General features: G+C 40.2%; 1 long non-coding RNA gene across 1 annotated transcript; it reads left to right on the plus strand.

Moving 5' to 3' along the window:
• The first annotated feature begins 267 nt into the window (after nucleotides 1-267).
• LOC110292008 lies at nucleotides 268-5,388 on the plus strand. The gene is made up of 3 exons (XR_002377635.2): nucleotides 268-346; nucleotides 2,352-2,504; nucleotides 5,301-5,388. It is a non-coding gene; the product is annotated as an uncharacterized LOC110292008 (long non-coding RNA).
• The last annotated feature ends 3,590 nt before the right edge of the window (nucleotides 5,389-8,978 follow it).

Here is an 8,978-nt window from a genome sequence, read left to right on the forward strand (position 1 = left end):
AAAGCCTGTGTCACAGACCTGAGTGTCAGCAATATGGTACGGGAGGGAAAAAAATGCAGTTTCCATTGCAGAAGCAATTATGACCAAACGGCCAGGCACCAAGCTCCTGAGAAATGTCTCTTAGAGCTTGAAAATGAAGTGCCCGGGGAGCACTGTCCCGGGCCAAGCCCAGCTCTATCTGAACATCTCATAAATGTCCCTACAAGCATAACCTGACAGCGAAGAAAATGCAGGAGAACCAGTTCTGAAATGCAGTGAGACGGAATAAAGGAAAGCTCAGGCTCAGCTGCTCACGAAAGTTCACGTGCGCAAGCATCCGACGCAAGGAGCTACTGCTCGGGCATATGTATGTACTGTTCGGGCGTATGTAGAAATGTGTGTGTGCAGAAAGGAAGTAGGAAGGGGTGGGGCAGACTGAAAATACTGATGGTCCACAGAGAACACTTTGAATGGCAGAGTAAGACTGATCAGACACATGCAACATATGCTTTCGTAGACTATAATAATAATAATAATATTTATGAAAATAATGCTAACCATTTACTCCATTGCTTGGCTTCTACTGGTCTACAGACTGTATCGATCGACATTGGTGTTATGTTTATAAAAAGATAAAGAGAAGCGGGGGTATGTTCTATGGAGGTGTAGTCAGGTATGGGGGAAGGGGGTTCCTCGGTGGGCCCATGCTGGGGGCCCATCCCTTCCCCCTGAGGGACCAGCCACATGACGGCATAGTATAGAATGGAGTTTATTTAGGACTTGGGAAGGGGAGTTAAGAGGGTAGTAGAGGCAGAGAAAGGCAGGAGGGGGAGGGGAGGGGAGGGAGATGAGTAGAGGCTGAGGGGGGGGCGGGATGGGGAGAGAGGGGGCAAGAGAAAGCAAGAGAGCAGGAGAGGAGCAAGAGAGTGAGGAGGGGGCAAGCAGCCCCTTTTATGGTGGGGTAGGGCCTACCTGGCTTGTTGCCAGGTAACTGTGGGGCGGAGCTTTGACAATTGGTATGGGAGGGTTTTTTTTTTTTTTTAATGTGACAATACTATTTTGAGTGGGGAGTGAACCTGGTGCAATCATGTTTAACTGGTGAAGCGCCTCAGTTGGTCATTTAAAGTGTCATCGACACTAATGGATTAGGTTTGTAACTTTTACTTTGATGGCATGTTGCAGGTTCTCTTTCTGATCCTATAAACACACCATAGTACTTTTGGCATATGTCACACAGTAGAGGTTAGAGATGTTTTCAGGATGGCTTTTATTTTGTAAATGCTCACATTCACAGCAGAACTGTGGGTACACTGCTGAGTGTGGTTTTTCATCTGGCTGTTAAGAAAAGGGGGCAGCAGAAACCGCGTGCCACTGTGGTTAAATGTTTCAAGCAACAAAGCTAAAGAAGACATGGTCACACAGGACACTGCATCCTGCTCACCAACTCTGTGGGGTCCTCATTTTACTTCCTGAAGCAGTAACCATTCCCAAGTAACACTTTAAATGACCAACTGAGACGCTTTACAGGTTAAACATGATTGTACTGGGTGCACTCCCCAAAATAGTATTGTCACATTAATAAAAAAAAAAAACCTATTTAAACTATGAAGACTTGAAAACACATTGTCTTTTGTAGAATCATATTTCTGTTTCCCCCAGCAACAGAATAAGCTTTCATGGATTTCAGCGCACAAGCTTTGAAGTAAATGCCGTCTCTTCAATACCAATAGTTACATTTAATAATGGTAACATTGAAAGTTTGCTATATATAAATCACTTTATTTCTATAAATTTTGCCACCTCACAGGTAGGGATTTGAAGTTTAAAGAGACGTAGATAAGATCTTTCTTTCTTTTTCTTTTTAAAACAAATCCTACAGTTAGTAAATAGCAGAGCCTAGTCTTAAATTCAAATCTGCCATAAAGAAACCTTTTGATCTGAAAGTTTGTTTGAACATAGTTCTAATACTTTCCTGTAAGCAAAGGGGAAAATTATGGCTAAACACTGGTATAGTTTGGGTATAAAACTGGCTTTGGGTCATTGTCTTACTTGATCTTGGTATATGACTAAGATTCCTGGGATAAAAATAGAAGCTAAAAGTACTTGTAAGGCCCCACAATATTCTGGACTAAGACTGGAGAAAGCTTTTCTGTGTGTGCCTGCTGAACTACCAAATCTGGATGCAAAGATCCTTTGTGCTAAAAATAAGTAGGAAAATCATGATTAAAGCCAAGTCAGTTGCTATTGCACGCTAGGGTGGTGGTGGTGCGCAGGACATGGTTTCTTTATAGATGGGTTCTTCTCTGCCATTGAACGTCTTTTTTCAAACAAGCTCTGAAAATCTTTTTTTCTTTTTTTTTTTTTTAATTCAGACTTCTCTGAGAACTGGAATAGAGCCAGAAAGCTCCAACCAGAGCGTTAGAAACATCTATAACTATTCTGGAACCTTCCAGCTAGAAGACAAGCTTTGAAGACAATGTGCCCCACCTGGAGGATTGGGTGACTGAGATATTGATCTAAGAAGTGTATGTGCACAAAATGGATTTCCTATTACCTTAAATAATGGCAACTGTGTTTTTCAGCTGTTTCTAATACTGTTAGGAGGTCTTTGTTGGATATGTTTATAGTCCATGAAAGCTTTATTGCAATTCAATATCTGACTTATTAGAGAAACTAGGTAACACAAGCAAGTCCCCTTCTAGCCACCCGACAAATGAATTTACAATGTAACGGATTTGCATAGCACTGAGAACAGGTGACCTCAAACTGAGAGGTCTGCCTGCTTTTGCCTCCTGAGTAAGTGCAGGGATTAAAGAGGAGCAGGGCAGCATCCAGCTGAGAGTAGAGCTAGGAAGGACTCAGGTACTATGGGAGGTGAAGAAAGAAAAGAATGAGATCTAGAACAGATACTCTATTGTGTGTACTGATCTTCCCCTTGAGACTGAAGACTTTACATCTGTAGTTGCTAGCTGACAACCTCCAGTCCTCAGTCTGAAGACTGTTTTTGTTTTTCTTGCCAAAAAGCACTGCTTTCTGCCAGTGTGTGGCAGTGCTGAAGAGCCCTGATAGTTCTGGAGCACTCCCTAGTACTACCTCGGCCTGTTCCGATGGAAGCTTGATACTCTGCTTGCCTCTTTTACAGCTCTCAGGTGCTGATCCCAGGGGCCTCCCTGATGTTCCCCCATGCTAATTTGTTCTGAGTCAACTTCCCAGGGAACTTGACCTAGAGTAAATACCATGGCAGCCCTACTCTTACTGTTTATTTGCACAGATTATCCCTGATGAATATGGTTTGATGTACTAGTTTTTAACTTTACAATGGTGTGAAACCAACACCATTTAGTATAAGACCATACTTCAAATTTTGATTTTGGTCAGTTCCCAGGCTCATGAAATGTGCCAATGAGCCATAGCTCTCAAATCAGTTATAGGATCGTAAGTGTAAATACTTAACACTCTCTGTGACAACTTGCTAAAGTGTAGTATTCCAACAGATTAAGGGTATGAAATGCATTTATGACCTGTGGAAGATATTTTCAATGCATATTGGAATTATCAGAACATAACCACAGTTTAGAAGCCTCTATATATGGAATACTCATGTAGGATTTTATTGAAAGCAAATCAAACTGGTTTCACACTTAAATGCTTTACCCAGTAAGGAAAATTATCATTATGGTTGTATATGGAAGACTGCTTTATGGTTCATCTTTCAAACTAACATCAGGGGAGTATTGTTTCTTTTTCTTATTAGCCTTTGTATTTATTTTGCATTCATAAACATATCCTTATGCCTTAGAGCAGAAATGTATTAGCTAATAGAATGAGTCATGACTATTTTTAATGTTCCTAACATACGTAAAACCAAGAATGTTCATTAATAAAAGTGACTGTAACAAACCAGAGAAAGGCTTTCAGTAGATGATCTACATTCTAAAGTAAGGGTAGCATTTTTACACATTACTCTATAGAAGAATAATTTAATTTAATTTTTCTTAAGTCAACTTATGATATTAATAAATTCACATATATAAACTTTTCATTTCTTCATCTAAAAAATCATGTTAAAATGCATGCTTATAACCTGGGGGGAAAGATTCACACTCACGTTAAGTCATTCTACACTCTAATGTTCAGGGAAATTTAAAGGAAATTTTGAACTAGTAAATGTTAAATTAAGAGTTGTGCAAAGAGAGCTCAGATTTGTTAAGCACATGAATGCCTGTCCTGGATCTGAGACCATTCCAGAATCTTCGTTTACACAACAGCCAAAGCAAAAGAATATGCACAACATGGATGTGAAGGGTGAGCGTGACCTTGGTTCTCCTACTTCTCAACTTCGAGGCCACACACAGAGCTGCTGGGCTCTGTCTTTCTGCCCCAGCTACAGGGATGAGTAGACAAATTCTACTCTGCCTCAGGTGTGCTCTTGCTGTGGCAATTTCCAAACTCGATGTGATACCAAGGACCTAAGGAGAAGCCCATGGTGCAGGGAGGCGGGAGAGATGCTGAGAATGCAGGGGTGGAAAAGAACGCTTGCCATTTCACATACAACATTTGGGATACCGGGCTAAAAGGAACAACAAACTTGTTCTGCAGTTTAAAATATCAAGGTCAGATATTTGAAAATTCTTGCTTTAAAATTGTCATTGAAATAAATTACAACTTAGCAGATAAGATTCGATTGAAAAATATTGGTAGAGTGAAAGTTTAGTACCATTAGTAAACCTATCTATTATAAAATATTCTTTCCAGAGAAATAGCTACTCAACCAAACATGGCATCAAAAATATATTTTCCCTAAAAATGTGAATGTGTGATAGCAAGGCTGCATGTGTACACAAACAGCAACAGCAGTCAAGTGAAGAAACATTATTCAATGTACACACGCAACCACTCCCTTTATGCACAATCTCTATTTCTGGAACCAAAGAATTCTGATGTGTGTTAACATTCCTTCTAGGCTCCTCCCAACAGTTAACCTGGCAATAAGCCAGGTAGGCCTGGCTTCCTACAAAAGGGGCTGTTTGGCCCCACTCTCTTACTCTCTCTCTTTTCTCTCCCAGACCCTTTTTTCTCTCTCTTCCTTCCTCTCCCCCCTCCCCTTCCCATGTCCTAAATAAACTCTATTCTACACTATACTGTCCTGTGGCTGGTACCTCACAGGGAAGGGATACCTCAGCATGGGCCCACTGAGGAACTCCCACACCTCACCATACCTGGCTCTACAAAACATATCCTGATCTATTTTTTAGAAAACACAACAATGTGCAACCAGCTGTAGGTCTTCATCCTTCTTTGTTTTCCTTCTCCGTGCCCAGGAAGGAATCCAGTGCTTTGACCGTGCATGGCAAACACACTACCATAGAGACGCAAGCCACCATCCATCCCCGTGCTTCTTTGTTAATGGAGGAGGTGAGAATGGGAATAAGTGAAGTCGACTCACTTGTTTGACAATTATTTTGAGAACCTATTACATGCCAGCTGTCCTGGTAGGCATTGGCAATGTAACTACACACACAACAGACATATTCTCTGTCCACGTGAAGCGTACTGTCTAAGGGAAGAAACTGACATAGGCTGTGTTACATAAGCACGGTTGATGGATGTCTACACTTAAAAGGGAACCAAGCACACTGTATACCCAAACTGTATTTAAAGTGGAAGTTTGATGATGTTTAAGTTGAGTACTCCATGTGGTTGTTGGCCAGTCTGGGCGGGGCGGGCATTGGAGCTAAAGAAGGTAAGGCACATATGAAGTGCTAGAAGACAGCGTGTCTCTTTCAAGAAACTGATAAAAGGGTCCAGTGTAGCTGAGTCTGGAGAGGGCAGTAGTATAGAAAGACGAGGTGTGGAAGACTAGATCATGAAAGGAGACATAACTATTACGGAGTGAGTGTAGGCTTTGCCATAACAGCAACAAGAAGCCAGTCAAAAGATTAAAATCAAGGAGATCAAAGTCATATTTTAGAAATTTTACTTAACTATAGAGTGGGCAATGAAGGTGGGGAGAGCGATTAGGATTCTCAGGGGCGGGGGGTGGGGAGGAATCAGACTGTGAGTGATGCTGGGAAAGAAGAGACGTAGAAAGATTAAAGACATTATTAGAAACAAAACAGGGAGGACCCAGTAATTGGCTGGCTGTGGGCAGTGTGGGAGAGATAGGAGCTAAAGATCCGCCTTACCATTCCTCCTCCTCAGGAGTTGGGGAGAGGTTGTGCCCATGCTGAAGGGGAGGGCAATGCAAAGAGAAGACAAAGACAAAGATGAGGTCTTTTTTGAAGGTGCTGAATTTGAGGAATTTTGTAAGCAAGCAAGCAAGCAAGCAAGCAAGCAAGCAAGCAAGCAAGCAAGCAAGCAAGCAAGCAAGCAAGCAAGCAGTTAAATTGAGGGATCTTCTAGCCTGCCCAGTGCTCTCTACTGGAGATGAAGATGGAGCTGTTAGTATGCAAATAGCAACAAACAGATGTGTGGAGGTAGAAACCAGGCTGCCAGTCTGACCCCTAAGCAACAGCTGTAGTTACAATAGACTAAATCCACCAGTAATGCCAAAGTTTTGACCTGCGTATTGTTCTTTAATTTGTATGTTCTTCCTGACCAAGTATTTACTGGAGTTTTAACAGGTCTACAAGTATAATTTGATTTTTTTCTTTTGTTTTCTTCTTAAGGCCAAAAACTGATGATGAAAGTAGTTTCAATAATCTGTAATGAATAGACATTTATGAAACAACTTAAATAGAAGCTATAAGCCAAAGATCTCTGAATTTCTCAATGCCTAGATTTGACTATTTTTAAGATTATAAATTTCAACTGGTCTTAAGCCAAAACTTGTGGCTCTCTCTTCCTGATCTCCTGGCTTGTCCTTTATGGATTTGGAGCTCACTGTCAACCCAGAAAGATTTTCTCTCATCAAAACGTTCGGTCTGGGTGCGTACGTGGGGGAGGTGGTTCTGGGTGGGTACGTGGGGGCACGCTGCACCTGCCTCTCTTGTTTCATAACATTCGTTGTCTTCTTTTCTTTGAAGATGTGGTAGCCATGGAAATGTGGCCTGCAGGGTGGCTGATTGGGAATATGCTGAGGGTTTTTTTTTTTCTACTTGCTCTTTAAAAAAAATAGTCCTTCTTTGTGTTGCCAATTTTTATGATGTAAATATTCTCACCACAGCCAATTTAATCTACCAATGTGATGTCATCGAAGGCAGAAAAACATACAGTATAGGCTCTTGTGAGCCGGTTCATGTGGCTCCTGTGGACAAATGCACTCTGTTCTCACAAGAATGGCCCTTAACACAGGAAAATGAGCTGCACAAATACTGTTCAGTTCAAAGAGAACGGATCTGCTTGTGTGTGGTCAGGTTGGTTTTAGTTCCTGGCTTTCTCTCTCAACCCAAGGCTGACAGTATTACCAGCAGTCTGATGACCTGAGCACTCTAACTGCTACTTTTTTATCTTTTTACTTACATTTAAAACTGAAGTAACTGAGAGTCATTCTGAATCTATTTTTATACTATGAACCAAAGAAATTATTTTGCACTTTAAGATAACAGTACAATCTGCATTCTAATGTGTTTTCTATTCTAAGCAAAAACTTTGATGGCATACTACATTCATCCATAATGTATGTGGAGGCAAAGCCATCAAATGCACCCTGTTTTCTCCTCTAATATATATATATATATCCATTGACACCAGTGCGCACACACACAGTGTCGGGCTATTACGTAATACACACTCAGACTTCTTTTAGAGCACTTATGACAAGAAGCACGGGTAGAACCAGAGCTGCTATTATGTGCACTGCATCTTTTATTTTGCATTCCAAAAGGAAACTGGCTTTCCTGGTAGCACTAGGAAAGAATGTACTCGTTAGCATTTTGTGCACATATGCAAAATCTCATGGATTCTATTGGAACCTTGCAATCCTACTGTATACAAAGGAGACCTTTCTCCGAACACCCGACACTGATAGTCAGCTCGCAAAGGTAAACACAAGAATATTGTAAACAAAATAAAAACCCAATGATATAGTACAAACTTTGGTTTTTGAAAAGCCAAATGTAAAGGCCTATGTTTATGTACAATCTAGAGATGCACAATATAGTCTGTGCTCCTGAATTCTTATTATTTTGTGCAGGATTACTGATTTCAGAAGGCCAAGTTCAATGTTCTCACACTATTCTGCTTCAGAATTTCTTGCAGAATAGTGTTTAAAATTGCATGGGTAAGAACGTTACAAAATGGCCTAATAGACACGCTTTAACTAAGTTAACTAAGCAGGGTTTAGTTAATGCCCTGTCAAACAAAAATGTCTCACCACCTCACTTTTGTATTTAAATTTCTTTGTTCAAATAGACGACTCTTAAACAAAAGTGTAACCTTTTAGTTTCTTTAAGAAAACCAAAAATATCAAAGTCATTTTTCATTTTCAAAATGTATTTAAAGAAATGCTTGTTTCAGTATAATAAAACCCCATACTATACATTAGAAACATGACTAGACAATTGGCTTTAATCCTAGAATATTATGAGTGGCTACTGAGTTCTAGATTTAAACATGTGATTTTATTCTGAATTTTGTACTCTTCAATACAGATATCAAAGAAAATTTATTTGATTTTTTTTTTAAATAGATAGAAATTACTCTTTTGGGAGGAAAACTCCATGCCATGACAGAAAATGCACTGTTTACATCTCAGAGTAATTATTAGAAAAGAACTATAAAATTATGAACTTTTGGGGAAGAAATGCACTGAAAATGTCTCTAGAAAAAAACATGCAAGCGGCTAGGGACAGTATGGCAGACACTGCCAGGCACCCGGCCGTGGAACTCACAAAAAGAAGTTAGCACCAGAATCATCTCTAACTTTACAATCTCATGAAGGCCTGAGTACAACATATAAAAACTTATATTTAACCCAAAAACGTTACCAACAATAATAAATATATTATTTTCAGTTTGAAGACACGAGCGTTCTCACCTTTGCAGCACGACAGCAGAAC

Source organism: Mus caroli, chromosome 3 (assembly GCF_900094665.2).
Source record: "Mus caroli chromosome 3, CAROLI_EIJ_v1.1, whole genome shotgun sequence".
Taxonomy (NCBI): Eukaryota; Metazoa; Chordata; class Mammalia; order Rodentia; family Muridae; genus Mus; species Mus caroli.